This window comes from Dendrobates tinctorius, unplaced genomic scaffold, assembly GCF_039654945.1.
Source record: "Dendrobates tinctorius isolate UK_male_01 unplaced genomic scaffold, ASM3965494v1 ptg000023l, whole genome shotgun sequence".
Taxonomy (NCBI): domain Eukaryota; kingdom Metazoa; phylum Chordata; class Amphibia; order Anura; family Dendrobatidae; genus Dendrobates; species Dendrobates tinctorius.
The window spans coordinates 11698912-11718347 of NW_027361691.1; the positions used below are offsets into that span (position 1 = coordinate 11698912).

The window sequence follows — 19436 nt, forward strand, 5'->3', positions numbered from 1 at the left end:
TCTCCTGACCTCAATATCATTGAGCCACTCTGGGGAGATCTCAAGCGCGCAGTTCATGCTACACAGCACAGGAATTTACAGGAACTGGAGGCTTTTTGCCAAGAAGAGTGGGCAGCTTTACCATCTTGAAAATAAAGAACCTCATCCACAACTACCACAGAAGACTTCAAGCTGTCATTGATGTTATAGGGGGAAATACACAGTATTAATAAATTGGTTCTGTGAACTTTTGATCAGGGTCATTTGGATGTTTTGGGTTGTCATTATGATTTAAAAAGAGAAAACACAGTTGTTTGACAATAAATGGCTTCACCCAACCACTAACCATGAGTGGAGAGAAGGTTTTGGTGTTATCATTCATATTCTCTGAAAAAAGGCCAAGAAGGCAAAAATTCTGCCGGGGTATGTAAACTTTTGAGTACAACTGTGTATATATATATATATATATATATATATATATATACACACACACACACACACACACACACACACACACACACACACACAGTATACAAGTGCCTACAAGTAGTATTCAACCCCCTGCAGATTTAGCAGGTTTACACATTCAGAATTAACTTGGCATTGTGACATTTGGACTGTAGATCAGCCTGGAAGTGTGAAATGCACTGCAGCAAAAAAGAATGTTATTTCTTTGTTTAATTTTTTTTTAAATTGTGAAAAGTTTATTCAGAGGGTCATTTATTATTCAACCCCTCAAACCACCAGAATTCTGTTTGGTTCCCCTAAAGTATTAAGAAGTATTTCAGGCACAAAGAACAATGAGCTTCACATGTTTGGATTAATTATCTCTTTTTCCAGCCTTTTCTGACTATTTAAGACCCTCCCCAAACTTGTGAACAGCACTCATACATGGTCAACATGGGAAAGACAAAGGAGCATTCCAAGGCCATCAGAGACAAGATCGTGGAGGGTCACAAGGCTGGCAAGGGGTACAAAACCCTTTCCAAGGAGTTGGGCCTACCTGTCTCCACTGTTGGGAGCATCATCCGGAAGTGGAAGGCTTATGGAACTACTGTTAGCCTTCCACGGCCTGGACCGCCTTTGAAAGTTTCCTCCCGTGCCGAGGCCAGGCTTGTCCGAAGAGTCAAGGCTAACCCAAGGACAACAAGGAAGGAGCTCCGGGAAGATCTCATGGCAGTGGGGACATTGGTTTCAGTCAATACCATAAGTAACGTACTCCACCGCAATGGTCTCCGTTCCAGACGAGCCCATAAGGTACCTTTACTTTCAAAGCGTCATGTCAAGGCTCGTCTACAGTTTGCTCATGATCACTTGGAGGACTCTGAGACAGACTGGTTCAAGGTTCTCTGGTCTGATGAGACCAAGATCGAGATCTTTGGTGCCAACCACACACGTGACGTTTGGAGACTGGATGGCACTGCATACGACCCCAAGAATACCATCCCTACAGTCAAGCATGGTGGTGGCAGCATCATGCTGTGGGGCTGTTTCTCAGCCAAGGGGCCTGGCCATCTGGTCCACATCCATGGGAAGATGGATAGCACGGCCTACCTGGAGATTTTGGCCAAGAACCTCCGCTCCTCCATCAAGGATCTTAAGATGGGTCATCATTTCATCTTCCAACAAGACAACGACCCAAAGCACACAGCCAAGAAAACCAAGGCCTGGTTCAAGAGGCAAGAAATCAAGGTGTTGGAGTGGCCTAGTCAGTCTCCTGACCTTAACCCAATTGAAAACTTGTGGAAGGAGCTCAAGATTAAAGTCCACATGAGACACCCAAAGAACCTAGATAACTTGGAGAAGATCTGCATGGAGGAGTGGGCCAAGATAACTCCAGAGACCTGTGCCGGCCTGATCAGGTCTTATAAAAGACGATTATTAGCTGTAATTGCAAACAAGGGTTATTCCACAAAATATTAAACCTAGGGGTTGAATAATAATTGACCCGCACTTTTATGTTTAAAATTTATTAAAATTTAACTGAGCAACATAACTTGTTGGTTTGTAAGATTTATGCATCTGTTAATAAATCCTGCTCTTGTGTGAAGTTTGAAGGCTCTAACTTATTTGCATCTTATCAAACCTGCTAAATCTGCAGGGGGTTGAATACTACTTGTAGGCACTGCATATGTTTTTTTCTCTTGGGATACAATCACTTGAATTAATATCCCAAGGATCACACATGAGCCACGCTGCTTCTATGGCTGCAGGATTAGTGTGAGAAAATCCATAATGTTGTTAAACAGTTCATAGAGTATTGATTTTCGGTCACATATCTGGAATTACAGGTCTCCAGGGCATTTCATATTGCTATTTCTGTAACTTGATGTTAACTCATGAGGAAAAATGGTGAGCTTATTTTTGAAAGGAAGATGTGTTTTCAAAGATGACTACAGTGTAAAACCTGTAACACCCACTCATTCTACGTACCACCTGCTATCTTTAAAACCTGTGCCTTCCTTTTTGGCAGAGGAGCCCCCTTTAAACAACGGCACCCACGTACAACTTCTACTTCTACAACCCCTATCGCCGCATCTCTATTAACTATGAATGTGATATTTATGTAGAAGATCCAATACCATATCTATACATATTAGAAATTAGTTTTCAATTTGTTCCTGGTTTCTGATTTGTAGCATGTGTCCCTTCCTGTAATATAGGCTGGATTTGAGGTCTGTGTGTACCAAGGGTTCTGCTGTCATTAATAAGTGATTTATCAGCAAAATTTTTACCCGACAACTATTTTCCCATTATGTGCTACCCTTCTTATCTGTACCGTTTTCTCTGCCCTCCCAGATACTGTAAATGCTTTCTCCTTGTCAATACTTGAGATCTGCGTACACGAACCTTTCACCTATGTACATAAAATATATATTTATAATGGCTACAAAATGATTTTTTTATTAAGGCTATGTTTATCTTTGTGCAGAAATTTGTTATTGTTCATTTGTCTCCTAAATGCAAAGTTAAGCAAATTTCTAAGTAGCCTTCTTTAGAAAATTTCTACCCTTTTGCTGATACAAAGTGTCTGTAAGTTCTTTAACAGAGTTCTCAGTAAAAAAAAAAAAAAAAAAAACACAACTCCATCACAGCATGTGCTCCCGATTCTCAGTTTTCTCAATTCTGCTCCTTCCTTCTCTTAGGCTACTTTCACACTTGCTTTTTTTGCAGCGCGTTTTTCCCGCAAAAAAAGCATTGAAAAAACGCATACAAATGCTGCGTTTTTTTCAAGCATTTTTATGAGCATGCATGAAAAAAACGCAGCGTTTTTATGCGTTTGTATGCGTTTTTAGTGCGTTTTTACCGCGTTTGCGTTTTTTTCCAACATTAGGTGGCCCCTCACACTAACCCAAGCCATGACTTTACTAACCCTAACCCAAACCATACCCTGATCCTAACCCTAACCCTGACCCTAACCCTGACCCTAACCCTAACCCTGACCCTTAACCAAGCCTAACCCTAACCCTAGCTAACCCTAACTCTAACCCAAACCCCTAAATTCCATTGTCTAACTAATGGTAAAAAAAAAAAAAAAACGCATGCGCAAAAAAACGCATACATAAGCATGCCAATGCACACATATGCGCACGCATAGACTTATAATGGGTGTCCTGCTGTAAAAAAGTGCATTGCGCGCGAATGCGTTTTTTTGAGGCAAGTCGGAGGCCCAAAAAATGCAACAGGATGCATTTTGTGCGCCCGAGCGCATACCGCAAAAAAAGCATGCGTGGAAAAACGCATACAAACGCATGTGTATGCGTACATAAGCGCATCCCATGCAAAATATAGGGGGAAAAAATGCATGCGTTTTTTAGCGCTAAAATTCAGCGCAAAAAAACGCAAGTGTGAAACCAGCCTTAGACCAAAAGTTTAGCTTTTTAAAAAAAAAAAAAAAAAGTGATTACTTCTGTCTGGTTGTTGTGATGCCATTTTCCTGGTGATGAATTCAAAGTGCATAAGTTGTCATCATGGAAGACTTTAATTTTACCCCAAATGCTTTAGCATAAAGGTACGGTCATTTAATTAAAGAAAACTGACGGCCAAGGTTTTGCATCTATTTATTGATCACAACACAAAGAGTAATTCATTGTTTACAATGGCATGACTTAGTATTTTGTAGCATAAACTCGTGCTTTAATTACTGCACCCCACCGACGGGGCATTGAAGCCACTCGGGTATTCAGGACATCCTGAGGGATCTTGCTCTATTTCATCTCCAAACAATTCATCTTTATTGCTTTGGGTCCGGGCCCCAACTCATCGCCCTAACTCATCCCAAAGGTGCTCTATAGGGTGTTTATCAGGTGATTGGCTTGGCCATTGCAACTGGCGAATATTTTTCTTTGGTAACCAATTTTTTACTAAATTGGATGTGTGCTTAGTATCATTGTCTTGCTGGAATTTGCAGCCCCTGCCTACTTTGTAATGCTACCACATGGTAATATCATTCTCCAGTATTTCCTTGTACATGGTAGCATTCAGATTTCTATCAATTCTATGCAGAGGGCCAATGGAAGATGCAGAAAAGCAGCCCTAAACCATGACATTGCCTCCACCATGCTTCACTGTAGGTTTAGTACCTTACATCATTACGTTTTCCAATTGGGTGGTATATACTGTATAGTGTTCACCATCACTACCAAACAGATTGAACTTGGATTAATCCGACCACAACACCTGAGACTAATCTGTTTATTTCCATTGGCTATGTTCATTGGTAAACCCAAGTCGGATCTTCCGGTCTTTTGCAGAGATGAAAAGCTTTTTGACTGGAACTCATACATACAACCCTATTGCTCTTGGCCGTCGCCCCACAGTTTGGCGGCTCACTTTGACCCAATATCCTTTGTTCATTTTTCATGAAATCTGTACAGCTCTTTTATGGAAATCAGATACTGACTTTTTCTTAATAATGTGATCTACTTTGGAGGAATTTTTCCGTGGTCGTCCACTTCTATTTTTGTCAGCTGTTCCATAACCTTTTTTTTTTTTTCTCTCTTTATTATACGTGACACTTGACTCTGAGAGCAATCGAATTCCATAGCCATCTCTTTTTGGCTTTTGCCTGACTGCACTCTCAGAATAATAAGCTTCATGACATCTGGTGATAAATTTGGCTTTGTCTTTGCCATGTTTTAACCGAAAAACACACACAAAAAAAAAATTAGGCAAATCGATTACGCGTGACAAAATATGCAAAACGTTTGGCCCAGCAATTATCGAAAACCAACACATAAAAGGATAAAACAATGTCAAAACACAATTTTAATCCTTATAGCTAACAACCATTTGCTTCCGGTTTACTAAAATCAGCAGGAAACTGGCATCACAACAACCAGACAGAATCACACTTTTTTAAAAAAAATGCAAAACTTTTAGTTGCTAAGGTAGATATAGCAGCTGAAAGGAGGGTGTCTAAAAATCTCCAGTGTTGACAGGGGAGAAAGCATTTACTACGTCAGGGAGTGTAGAGAAAATAGTTTACAGGTAAGGATAAAACCACATGATGCACAAATAAGTGCAGCAAAGAAGTTGTCCTGATTTATTTATAAACTTTTTAGGCCTGTTCAGTAGGCTTTTTATCACCAGAGGCAGGGTTACAAAGGTGACACTTTACACAGCTGATAACACAGGATCCTCCAATCACAATAGGTGATGTCACAGTTCCTCCTCCCTTCACATTGTCCCGTGCACATGCTCATGAGATGAATCAATACAAAAGATAGTGTCAAAGTCTGACCATTGTGGCTAATGTACATATGTTGTTTCCTGAAACATAAGAAGTTGTAATCTTAAAACGCTGCAGTGTCAAGTGTAAAAATGTAAAGATTGTGATATGGAGAAAAAAAAAATAAAAGCAAAATTAAAAAAAAAAAAAAAAAAAAAAAAACCCGGTTTAAACAATAGGTTTGTATAAAACAAAAGTCTAATTATTGTATAATGAAAATATCGGCAGTTTTGTAAAGTCCTTTGTGTTACAATTGCTGACAATTTTCAACATCTCTGCTTGCTTCCAGAGCTCTGGGCATAACGCAGGATGTCAGAGTATTTCCTTTTATCTGCACAGTTTTGGAATAACTTGTGAAAGATTTTACAGAAGAACGGAGTATGAATCATCTAGCTGTGCCCGGTAAAGTAGAACCGTGCACATTCTGGTTCCACATTGGAACACATGCATGTCACCTGAATGTGATGTAGAGCCCGGTTCTTGTCCACAGGCCTGACATTTACCAGCTTTGCAAAGCAGGACGTCAAATATCAACTCCATGTATTGAAGATAAACTTTTTCCGGGGAAGTCACTAAAGGTGACCAGACAAGATGTGCTGAAGAGAAAACCAATCATGTTGTTTTTCACTTCAAAAAAGTGCATTCTATTTTCCAAGGTACATAAAGCAAAGGTTAAAATTGTGTGTTCACAAATGAGAGTACAGGAGTATTTCTTCCATTTTATAATAATTGTGTCAACAGTTATGACCTTCTCACCAAGCTTCTGGCCTGTAGCTCATCCCAGCCTTGTGCAGGTCTGCAATTTTGTCCTTGATTTCCTTAGACAGCTCTTTGGTCTTGGCCATGGTGGAGAGGTTGGAGTGGGATTGAGTGTATGGACAAGTGTCTTTTATACAGGTAATGAGTTCAAGCAGGTGCAATAATTACAGGTAATGAGTGCAGAGTAGGAGGGCTTCTTAAAGAAAGACTTAGGCCTGTTTCACACTTCCGTTTTTGTGTCCGCCAAACGGATCCGTTTCCGTTTTTTTGACGGAAACTGATGCAAACGGATCCGTTTTTTTGACGGATCCGCGGTAACCGTAATGGAAGTCTATGGGACAAAAAGAACGGATCCTACAAAAAATGGCGGATCCGTTTTTTTACGGAAAACAACGGATTTTGACGGATTTGAAAAAACGGAAGTGTGAAACAGGCCTAAGGCTGTGTTAACACGTTGTGCTTTTTTTTCACGGTTTTCCCGCGGATTTACCAAAAAATCAGCTCAAAAAACGCCTAAAAAAGCTTCCCATTCATTTTAATGCATTTTGCACTTTTTGTGCATACTGATGCATTTTTTTACCGGGAAAAAATGCTTTGCGGTAAAAAAAAACGCAGCATGCTCATTAATTTCGCGGTAAATTCCGCATTTCTGGCTATTTTCTATGTATGGGGATGCTCCAGAAAAAATCGCGGCAAAAATCGCAGCAAAAACGCACATTTTCTGGGAAGGAGTCCGGTTTTCATGCAGAAATTTTCTGCATACGTGTGCACATAGCCTAACAGGTCTGTGAGAGCCAGACTTTTTGCTGGTTGGTAAGTGATTAAATACTCATTTCATGCAATAAAATGCTATTTAATTATTTAAAAATCATACAATGTGATTTTTTATTTCTTGTTTTTAGATTTTGTCTCTAAGGCTACATTCACACGTAGCAGAACTCTCGCGGAAATTACCGCAAGAATTCCGGATTCCATTCAGCGGGAAAATCGCATTTTAAATTCCCGCGATTTTCCCGCGGAAAAACTAGCGATTTGCAAGCGTAATTAGCTTGCAGAATGCTAGCGTTTTCCATGCGATCTGTAGCATCGCTTGGAGAACTGATTGACAGGTTGGTCACACTCGTCAAACATAGTGTTTGACAAGTGTGACCAACTTTTTACTACTGATGCTGCCTATGCAGCATCAGTAGTAAAAGATAGGATGTAAAAAATAATAAAAAAAATAAAAAATATTGTTATTCTTACCTCCCGGCGTCCCGCGCAGCCTTCCTGCCGTTCTCCACGCTCCCGGTCCTAGTAATCCTTTTGTGAGAATGACCGCGAGACAGCGTGATCCCGCGAGAACAGACGCCATCGCGGTCATTCTCGCAAAGGCTTACTGGGACCGGGAGCGTGAAGAGAGGCGGGAAGGCTACGCAGGACGCCGGAAGGTGAGAATAGCAAAATTTTTTTTTAATTTTTATTCTATTTTTTACAGGGATATGGTACCCAAAGCCAGGAGGACAGTCTCCTCTCCTCCGGGTCGTGGGTACCATCTGCAAATGTTCTGCTTACTTTCCGCATGGTGGGCACAGCCACATGCGGGAAGTAAGCGGAACAATGCATTCCTATGGGTGTGGGATCGCCGCGATTCCGCTAAATTAATGAGCATGCTGCGGTTTTTACCGCGAAGCGATTCCGCCGCGGAAAAAAATGCAGCATTAGCACAGCATTGCGGAATCCCATAGGAATGCATGGGATGCTTATTTTTTGCGTTTTCACGGCAAAATCGCGCGCTTAAAACCGCCGCAAAAACGCGAAAAAAATGCGACGTGTGAACTCAGCCTTACAGTTCAGGTGAAGCGTGCCTACTATAAAAATTACAAACCTCTCCATTCTTTGTAAGTGGTAAAACTTGCAAAATTGACTGCATCAAATACTTATTTTGCCCACTGTATATAATATACACTACCGTTCAAAAGTTTGGGGTCACCCAGACAATTTTGTGTTTTCCATGAAAACTCATACTTTTATTAATCAAATGAGTTTCCAAATTAATTTAAAATCTAGTCCAGACATTGAAAAGATTGGTAGTTTATGATGTCTAAATAAACAAAATAGACTGTTTTTGTGAGAAAAACGTGCCTGTGTGCCTTCATTCCGTTGCCAAACGAGTGTCCTCCAACACAAGCAGTAAGCGCTGTCTTACAATATATACAGCTCTAGCAAAAATTAAGAAACCACTTTCAAATGTTCAGTTTGTCTGATTTTTCTCTTTATATTTTTGAGTAAAATGTAAATTGTTCTTTTAGTCTATAAACTTCTGACAATCCCATAGTCAACCATTATGACATCTGAATGAGCGGCGGGGCTTGATACGCACACACTTTTTCCCCATTATGTAGATGGGGCATTATGACATCATAATGAGGGGCAGGGCTTGATACGCACACACTTTTTCCCCATTATGTAGATGGGGCATTATGACATCATAATGAGGGGCGGGGCTTGATACGCACACACTTTTTCCCCATTATGTACATAGGGGCAAAATTGTTTGGTGAATTGGAGCGCGTGGGGTTAAAATTTCACCTCACAACATAGCTTAGGACGCTCTCGGGGTCCAGACGTGTGACTGTGCCAAATTTTGTGGCTGTAGCTGCGACGGTGCGGATGCCAATCCCGGACATACACACATACATACATACATACTGTACATACATACACACATTGAGCTTTATATATTAGATTTGAACCAATCAGATCCCTGGACTTAGCCTTTAGCTTGAATGGATTCTGTCGGCACAGAATGACTGTGAAACCAAGTACAGATGCTCGATGCACCCTACTTGTTTTCCATTTATCTCTGATCCTTTCTATTTTGATTGACAGCTCTGGATTTAGAGTAACCTGGAGATAGATGGAAAACAAGTATGTGGTAAGGTGCACTGAACTATTTTGCCAAGTTAAAGGTGCACAGAGTGCCTGTACTTGGTCTGAACTGTCATCTTTGTGGACAGACTCCCTTTAAGTCATTATGCCTTATGTGTACGGTGATAGCGATATTATACAGTACTCCATGCTTAGAACTTCTGCCAGTGTGATAATCATATAACTCTGGCAGTGATTGACAAGCTTTCACTGTAAGGGTACCGTTACACTTAGCGATGCACCAGCGATCCCGACAACAATATGACCCGGTCAGTTTCGCTGGTGCATCGCTAAGTGGTCGCTAGTGAGCTGCCACACAGGCAGATCTCACCAGCGACATAGCAGCGGTCGGCGGTCGCTACTTACCTGTCAGACGAGGCAATGAAGACATCCTCCCGCCCGCGTCCACGCGTCGCTCGTCGCCACAGCAGGAAGCCCAGCAGGAAGCAGACGGCGAGAAACGGCCCAGGACGTTCTCGCGCGATCAGCGATAACCAGCGGGGGAGCCGGTCGGAGGTAAGTATCACATGTAGCGATATCGCTAGCAATATCACTGCTACGTCACAAAACCAGTGACGTTATAGTGATATTGATTGCGATATCACTATGTGTAACGGGCCCTTAACAGCCAAGATCATAGATAACCCATTAGATGCAGTGGTCAATAGTGACTGTGGCATCTAAGCAGTTAGATAGAAAATGAGGGCTTACTCTCTGTCAAAGGCAGGGCTCAAAAGGATGACTACCAGTTGTTGGCCAAATTCAGATGTTCCTAAATCACATTCTTAGCACAGACCATAATACAAGAACTGTTCGGGACTCATGACCCGAACTCAACAGCTGACCCAATAAGGTTTTCGAGTCTGGGACAAAAGACCTGCCGCCAGTCCATTTATCAAGGTACTTAGACTTTGACATATGGATGTCTTCATTCGTAATCTAATCACGTGTAGCGTGAGACGCAGCTGGCACCAGTGACATAAAGTTCATGATGGAGCAAAGTGTGGCCGGAATGGTGGCGTGCAGCTTACTAAGGGATGTGTTGGTATCTATGGGATATTTTGTCCCATCTATGGCTCTGCCCCACATTGGTGGGCAAAGTTTATATGAACCTTCACCCTAGTGGGACCTGGACATGGCAAAATATTTCCCCCCAAATGAGAGTTTATTTTTCTATAGGAGTAGAGCTACCTAGCCAAGTGATCATTGCTTTTAAGGCTTCCCGCACAGATTACATCTCCACACACTGTACCCCCCAAAAAGATGTGCATTTCCCACATTTCTATTGTCTTATCCAGTTTGAGTATGAGCATACCCGGTCATTCTCCAAGGGTTGTGCATCATAACAGCATGCCCTGGTGGGACGAGTAATGCGTTGTAGGGGACTTGTGCCCCAAAATAAGAATGTGTAGCCACAGCTGCTCGCCCAAAATCAAGTATGTGTAGAAGACTTCCAAGACTGATCAATCGGAGTGCTACTGTAGAAAAGCATGCAAAGATATGACCATTATCAGTAAAAGCGCACACTATACTGTAGGCCCCCCAATGGCCGGCGCTAGTAGATTTCTTCTGCAGTAACAATCGCTGGCTGTTAGACTCTGTGGGGGACTGAAGAAACTACAAGCAGCTCTCTAGGTGGGAACAATCTGGTGTTTGACTCCCTTGGAGTAGATGGGTATGAATAAGATTAATCACTACGGCATGAACCTCTTCTGTTGCAACTGTAATGTGACAGCCTCTCTCAGAAGACAGCAGAAGCCGGCGGGGGGGAGAAATGCTGGAAATAAATCAGAAGAAAGAGCAAAAAGCATCAGAATTGGTTTTATTGTGGGATGATATGGAACATGCTGGTAACACAAAGACGTACAATATTCGTGTTAGGACTTGACAATGAGGACCCACCAGGACCAATTGGTCACAATTGCATAGCAATATTACAAAACGGGCACCCCTCATAACGGCCCCCACAAGAAATAGGTGTGTGCAAGATATAGAAAAGTTATTATTAGTATGGATCTTTCTTTCCCCCCCTCTCCTATTGTCCTCATGCTGCTCTCTTCATTGTCTGTTACCTACTCACAACGATGGATTGGAAGAGTTGTTAATTAAATCCAGTAATTGAAGGGGTAGTCCATTACTTATCAATATAAGATCGGACCACCACATTTATTATATTCATGACCTATCCTAACATAGTTGATCAATAGTATATCAAAAGTATATCATATAATAGTATATCAAAAGTATAGAACAACCCCTTTAATTAGTTATTAGGGATGATCAGGCACGGAAAAGTTGAGGTGCTCTTTACACGAAGTGAGCAATTCCCAATGCTCGGATGCTCACTTTGAGTAACGAGTATTTTGGGAGTCAATGGGAAAGTCGAGCATTTTTCCGGCAGACGTTACAAGATGGTCTGGGGGACAGTGACAATGTTGAAATGGAAGGAGAGCAGCATGGGGAAGACCCATGGAAGCATATCTGAGTCCCAGATTGTTGCTGAGAACAATGGTGTCACACTTTTACTCCACTTTAAAGCCCCCGTTACACTAAACGATGTCCCAGCGATCCCACCAACGATCCGACATGATGGGATCGCTGAAACATCGTTAGACATCCCCAGCGATCAGCGACGCTGGACGCTGGTTTCTAATGTAAACGTCGGGCTCCTGGATACCCGACGTTTACGTTAGCAACCAACGTCCAGCGTCGCTGATCGCTGGTCTCTCGCTGCCACACGCAGCGATGCGCGCTGGTCAGCGGGAGACCAGCGATTGAAAAACGGCCCAGGCCGCTCTAGCACGATCAGCGATAACCGGCAGGGGAGTCAGTCGCTGATCCCCGTCACACACAGTGATCTCGCTGATGTGACACAAAATCAGATCTCGCTAGCGAGATCGCTTAGTGTGACGGGGCCTTAAGGACTGACAATAAAACATTCAAAATCAAAGAGAAATTGGAGTTTACAGGAAAAAAGATGTTAAGGCCTGTTTCACACCTCCGTTTTTCAGATCAGTTGTAATCCGCGAAAATGGCGGAAAACGGATCCATCGGCGGATGGACAGCAACATGTGACACCGGACCGTTGATCCGGCGAAGGTTGAATTTTAAAGGAACGAGAGAGAGAGAATTTTTTTACGAACCCGGAACGGCATTACTGGGTTAAAAATGATCCCGGAGCAAAACTTCCGGGAATGCGCACATGAAAATAGCGGACCGTCAAGACGAAAAAACGTTGCAGTATCCGTCTCATCCGCCCGGGAGCCAGAAAAATTTTGGCGGATCTGTCAAAAAACAGGGGTGACGGACGACCATCAGTCAAGATCCACCAATAATGTAAATCTATGGAGGAAAAAAACGGATCCGCACCTTTTTTGGTGGATCCGTTTTTTTCAAAAATTGGCGGATTATGACTGACGCGAAAAAACTGAAGTGTGAAGGAGGCCTAAGAAACATTTTTCCTGTATAGTGACTTGTATATAAGGCAACATTTATTTAAAAAGAATTTTAAAGAAATAATTTAAGTAAACCAAAATTGATTTTTTTATCAAAAAATTAAAAATTTTAGTGTAATTTAATGAAAGAAGCGCTAAAAATCAGGGACTCACCTACACCCTGTATTAGACATAAAGAAGGGCCTCACACACATTCTGTACAAATTGTCATGTAGTGTTACTCGTAAAGGCTATGCTCTATGTGCATGTTAGGCATCAGGTTCCTGTCACTGCACAGTGGGAATCCCAAGCCTTACTTCCAGCGGTCTCCCATTCCTCTCCAGCCACAAAGGAGGTTGCTCAGCAAACTCATCAGTCAAGGAACTCTGCCCAGACCAGCTCCATGGGTTTGCTTGCTGCTGCCACCTCTGGCACAGCTATGGCAATACATGCTGCTCAGCAGCGAGATTCTCCAGGGACTAAGTCCCCATGTTGGGCCACTGAGCATGCCCGTGGAGTGATCTCCCATTGGAGATCGAAGGTCACGTGCTCAGGTCCTGCTCCTGTATGGATTGGCCCATCCGAGAAGCCAGGAAGGTCCCGGACGCTCGCGGCTATAAAAGGTTTGCATGGCCGCTCGGCCATGCCATAGGATAGACTGTATTTACAGACTATGTGGAGTGAGTGATGTATACACGTATGAATGTCTCTGGTGAATGACGCATTAAGAAACCCCTACCCTTGGTACGCATGTGTTGAGCAGCCTAGCCTGCTAGCGCCCTGGCTTAGGCGTAGGTAGGTCAGAGGTTGAGTCAGGCATCAGTCCTCACCAGTGACTTGGCACACCTCAGTGCACGTGCTCCACACTCCATAGCCAGCGTCTATAGCAGCGCTCGCGGCAGCGACGCTGAGCGCTCAGTGGGCCTAGAGGGACTCTAACCCCGTGTCCTTGGGGTAGAGTTCTGTGGCCGTACACTGTGCACTCTTTTGGCCGGGCTCTGTGAGCTAAACAGGCTCCGGCATCTACGTTCAGCGGTTGTGCGGCTCTGTGCATTTACAGAGTCCGCTCCTGTTCACATTGGGTGACGTAACCCACGTGTGACTGCTTTTACACCGCTCTATTCTTCCACCATTACCTAGCAGCAGTGTACCACCTCTGCACGGTGGACCCCGGGCTGCGAACGCACCTACTATTATTTTTTAATTTGGTGCGTTCCGCCAGTCTTAACAGTGCAACATCTGCCAAAAATTACAAGCGGGGTCATCCATACACCCTCCAATGCTCCAACTGTAGTGCCTCATTTAAATATTGTGAATAAAGTGTAGTTGTGGTACTTCTATACTCATAAAAGCTCTGCACTGGTGCAAAGCCAGAAAAAAATTATAAGGGAGGGCTTCCATACACCCTTAAAGGCACCAACTCGAGTGCTTCCTAAAAAATTAAGAAAGTGTAGCTGCGGTACTTCTACAGTCATAAATGTTCAGCACAAAGTGCAAAGCCAGAAGAAAATTGCAAGGAGGGTCATCCATACACTCTTGAAAGTAACTTGAGGGCCTCATTCAAATATTGAAGATTAAAAACACTTTATGTGCTGTTGTCATCTGATAATGTGGAAAAGTAAGATCTAATCCAGACTTTCTTCAGGTTTATCAGAGTGAGCCTGTCAGCATTTTCAAGGGAGTACGCTGGTTTTGTCAGTCATATAATGCTTGACGATCTTCAAAAACTTTTCCCTCGTCAAAAATACCCAGTCAGCAGGGACTAGATGCTGGGAGGGTGTCGTGAAATTGGCTCAGGACATTGACAGTGTACCCCTGCCTGTGTTGTACCTGGTGTGTGTATCCCTGGCCTCTCCTCCTTGGTTGGGCAAGGAAGCTTGCCACCTGCCGCTAGCGTTGTCTGATGGGAATTTATTCAACATATTTTCCACAGTGGCCTTCTGGTATAGCACCATTTTAGTAGACCTTTCTGCCTCAGGAAGGAGAGATGCAAAGTTCTCTTTGTAGTATGGGTCTAGCAGGGTGAACAACCGGTACTCTTTTTAGGCCAAGATGAATATTACACAAGGATCATGGGAAAGGCAGTGGTACATAAAGTTGGTTCCATGTGCCAAGATTCTCCGTCTCCACCATGATGACGACTCTCCATCTCCTCCTTCTCCCTCTCTTCATTCTCATTCCCCTCCTCAGCCCATCCATGTAGCAGAGACAGGAAAAAGCTTGTGTGGTTACTAGTCTCTGCTGCGCTAGCAACCAGCTCCTTTTCCTCCTCCTCATCTCAGCCTCCACAACCTCATTGTTACCTAATCTTCACTCAGCACATAAGAAGAGGCTGGGATGGGTAGTATCTCCCTGTCTGATGTCTTCCTCAATCTCCATCAGGTCAGCATGCAAAGCTTCACAATTAATCGACAGCAGCACCTGTTTTAGTAGGCACAAAAGTGGGATTGTTTTGCGCTGATGATGGCATCATCACTGTTCATCTTTGTGGAGTCCTCACAAGAGAAATACACAAATGTCAAACATCTATGCCCACTCTTCAGTTATGTGCGGAGGCTGACAAGGCGGGCGATTTGGAGCTGGTATTCCACAACTAGCGTCTGCTGCCCACAAAGCTTTGCCAGCATGTGCAGTGTGGAATTCCAGTGTGTAGTGGCATCACACACCAGTCGGTGAGCTAGCCCTTGCATGCGCTGCTGAAGCACTGCCAAAGCAGCGGCAGCTGTAGCTAACTTGAGGAAATGGGCGCTGACGCGTCATACCTTGAACAGAAGCTCTGACAAATCTGGGTAAGTTTTCAGAAACCAACAAACTACCAAGGTGGGCATGAGCATGTGGGCCAAGCATGGTACTTGTGTGAGCTTGCCAAGCTTTAAAGCTTCTACCAGGTTACGGCCATTGTCATACACGACCATGCCTGATTGTAGGCTCAGCGGCGAGAGCCACAAATCTATTTGGACTGTTATTCCTTTCAATAACTCTGCCACAGTGTGCAGTTTGTCTCCTAGACAAATTATCTTAACCAGAGCCTGTTGCCACTTGCCTAAGGCAGTGCTGCAGAGCTTATAGCACTGGCTGAGGCGGACGACGTACCCTGAGATATCACATCGGCAATGGAGGACGAGGAGAGGAAGGCGGGGGTGCAGGAGCTGGTGTAGTAGGTGGAGAAAACCCTGATGGAAGTAGGGCCAGCATTTCTTGGCATTAGTAACACATTCCAGGGTCGGACTCAGCCCTGGTCTTCAAAATGTTCACCCCGTGTGCCATCATGGAAATGTATCATCTATGGCTACAAGTGCTTGTCCACGTATAGGTCTTTAAGTGGACCATGCAAGTAACTTCATTGGTAAGGGCACAGGTGATGTTGGATAAGTGCTGGTACAAGGTGGATATGCCACCCTGCGAGAAAGAGGGTTGCCTGGTGACCAAGTACCGAGGGACAGCTGCCGCCATGAGTTTGCGGATATCCTCCATGTCTAGAAGCCTAAACGGCAACATTTCCATGGCAAGCAGCCTGGAAATGTGCCCGTTTAGTATTTTGGCCTATGGGTGGGTGGCTGGGAACTTTAGTTTTTGTTCCAAGGCCTGGGTAGGGACAGCTGAATGCTGTACTAGTGCAAGAATATGGAAGTGACTGATGATGGTGCCTTCTGGTGAAGTAAGTATTCATATACTGATGGTGCTTTTGGTGAGGTATTCATATACTGATGTGATTCTGGCGAGGTTTTTATGTACTGAAAACTGCTAAATTCATGTACTGTTGGTGGTTCTGGCACTGTACTTGTGTGCCGAACAGTGGTTTTGATCTTGTAAAATGCAGAAATCCATAAACAAGCTTCATGGCTATGTTAAAACATAAAAATCCTCAAAACTTTGAGATTATGAGGAAGATTTGGCGAGTTTCTGTTCCAGACACTCAGCTTAAAGCCAGGGTCACACTTGCAACTGCAATGCAAGAAACTCGCGCGAGTCTCTCACCTCAATACCCGGCACTGCGATTTGGATCTGAGTGTTCAGCTGCATAGAAATACATTCAGCTGCACACTCTTGTCCCGAGTGCCGGTGGCAGTGCGGGGTATTGAGGAGAGTTCCTCGCATTGCAGTTGTAAGTATCACCCCACCCTGATTTTTTTTTTTTTTCTTAGCCGAGACTGAGTTCTCCAAGTCCTCCTCAAATACTTAACACTTGGTTCTGATGATCTATTCATGTACTGATGGTGGTTCTGGTTATGTAATAATGCAAGTACCCCTTTAAATTTTTTTGCCGCCCCTGGGATTGGTTCAGTATGGCAATGTGGCTCATGAATCAAAAAATGTGTTCACCCCTGACTGAGTTAAGCTGTGAAGTACAGCAGGAACAAACAATATCCACTTTTTGTTCTGGAGATCACTCTCTGCTCTGTAGATGTTCTGTGCATGCATTGGCTCTATGACAGCGTGCTTGTCTGTCCGGAGGACTCGTCAAGATCTTGGATTACGAGCGTATATGATTTTTTTAATTTTAATTAAAAGTTGTGTTGTGACTGTGGGCACATCAAACAGTGTGGGTGTCACTTTGGGGGACCCTAGAAACAGTGAGGGGGCCCTTATACATTGCAGAGACAACTGGGGGACCAAATGTTGAGGTCACTATACAGTTTGGGGACTAATGAGGTGGATGTTATAGAGTTTGGGGACTACTGTGACAACCAGTAAACAGTCTTGGGGTAAGTTGGGAGCTCATTATACAGTTGGGAGCTAAATTGGGATTCATTATATAGTGTGAGGGCTATTATACAGTGTGGGAGCTAATGTGGGGGCCATAATACAGTATGGCAGCTAATGTAGGCGCCATAATATAGTGTTGGAACTAACTTGGTGTTAGGCGTCGGATTTCTCCATTTAATCTGCAGGGATCCAGACCCTCACATTCTGCAGTCTCCTGCTGTTTATCTACTGCAGAGAAGATTGCCTTGCAGCAAATCTCTCCTGAGGCTGTCCTTCTGTCCTCCTACTGAGCATACTCATGGGACGATCTCCCATTGGAGATCGGGAGTCATGTGCTCAGGTCCTGCTCCAGATCTCATTGGTCCATGTCAGAGATCAGGAGGCTTGCAAAAGGTTCTGGCTGCTATAAAAGGCGCGCATGGCTGTTCCGCCATGCACTAGTATAGTCTTACTTGCTGCTGTGTGTATGAGGACGGATGTATGATTCTGGTGAATGACTTATTAAGAAACCCCTTCCCTTTGATATTACGTATGTGGTTAGAGACTAAGTCTAGAATCAGCGCCAGCGCTCCTCTGCTGCAACATCCACAGCTGCTAGCGTCCGACATTGCGCTTGCGTCATAGCTTTGTCGTTTAGCGGCAGTGTCCACGCCGTGCTGCAGTAGCAGCCCTCCCTAGCATCCGCAGCTGCGACCCTGCACACACGGTAGGTCTAGATGGATGTAGTGCCGCCGTCTTGGGCTACTCCTGTGACCTGATACCGTGTGTGTATTAATACTGAGTACTGTGACTTCAACAGGCTCAGTCTTTGTATTTGTGTTTATTTGGCATTCCTGTGACTTAACAGAGATTGCTCTGCGCACCTGGGTGACGTTTAACTCTGTGCGCATTACTGCCATATTGCTCCTGCCACCACTTAGCAGCGGTCATATCACCTACTGCACGGTGGACCCCGAGCAGCGAACACACTTTATTATTATTTTTATTTAGTGCGTTCCGCCGTTCCTAACACTTGGGGTGCTATTATACATTTTAAGGGCTAATGTGGGGTCCATTATATAGTCTGGAGGCTAATCTGGGGGTCATTATACAGTTTGGGTGCTAATGCAGGGACCATTATACAGTGTGGGGGCCATTAAACAGTGTGGGAGCTAATGTGGGGGCCATTATACAGTGTTGGGGCCGTTATACAGTGTGGGAGCTAATATTGGGGCCATTATATAGTGTGGGATCTAATGTTAGGGCCACTATACAGTTTGAAGCCTACTGTGGGGGCAATTATACAGTGTGTGGGCTATTATATACTATTGGAGCTAATGGGGGGCATTATACAATGTGGGAGCTATTATTCAGTGTGGGTTCTATTGTGGGGGCCATTATACTATGTGAAGGCTACTGAGTGGGTCATTATACTGTGTTTTGGGGAAGCAGTGGAGGCATGATACTATGTACTATGTATAGGGGACCTGTGAGGGTATTATACTGTGTATAGCAGAGCTCTGATTCCACCACACTGTGTATAAGGGAGCTGTGGGGACATTATATTGTGTAACACCTGCACAGGGAACTGTCAGAGCAGCTACCGGTATACTGGAGCTTACAGACACTAAGAAGAGTTTTGCAGCTGCTGTTAAACAGGGTCCTACAGACATTAACCTTTTTTCCCCTGAGCGGCAGTGGACTACAATTCCCAGGGACCCTTGTTTGTCAGATGACAAGGCCATGGAAGGATAGAAGGAGAAAGAGTGGATTGGAGGAGGAGGGACTTGGGGGAGGGAGCTGGGCAGGAAGTGAAAGTAAATGTTCAGAGGAGAAGGAGCGTGGCAGCTTGCTGTGAGAGACGGAGCGGTGTGGATCTGCATTCCTCTACGCTGCAGAGTGTGGCGGCCCCCGCTGAGATACCCGCGCTGCTGGAG

General features: G+C 44.0%; 1 protein-coding gene across 5 annotated transcripts in view; it reads right to left on the reverse strand.

Annotated features, from left to right (window-relative positions):
* The window catches only part of NOX4 (NADPH oxidase 4), a 372675-nt gene that overhangs the window by 302032 nt on the left and 51207 nt on the right, over window positions 1–19436 (reverse strand). For 2 of the 5 annotated variants that reach the window (XM_073569267.1, XM_073569265.1), the window contains exon 1: window positions 6467–6560. The exons of 1 other annotated variant lie outside the window; for it this stretch is intronic. The gene's annotated coding sequence lies outside the window, so the exon portion shown is untranslated. Of the gene's footprint in view, window positions 1–6458; window positions 6561–19436 lie in introns of those variants that run through there. 2 more of the 5 variants (XM_073569266.1, XM_073569268.1) reach the window with 2 other exon arrangements.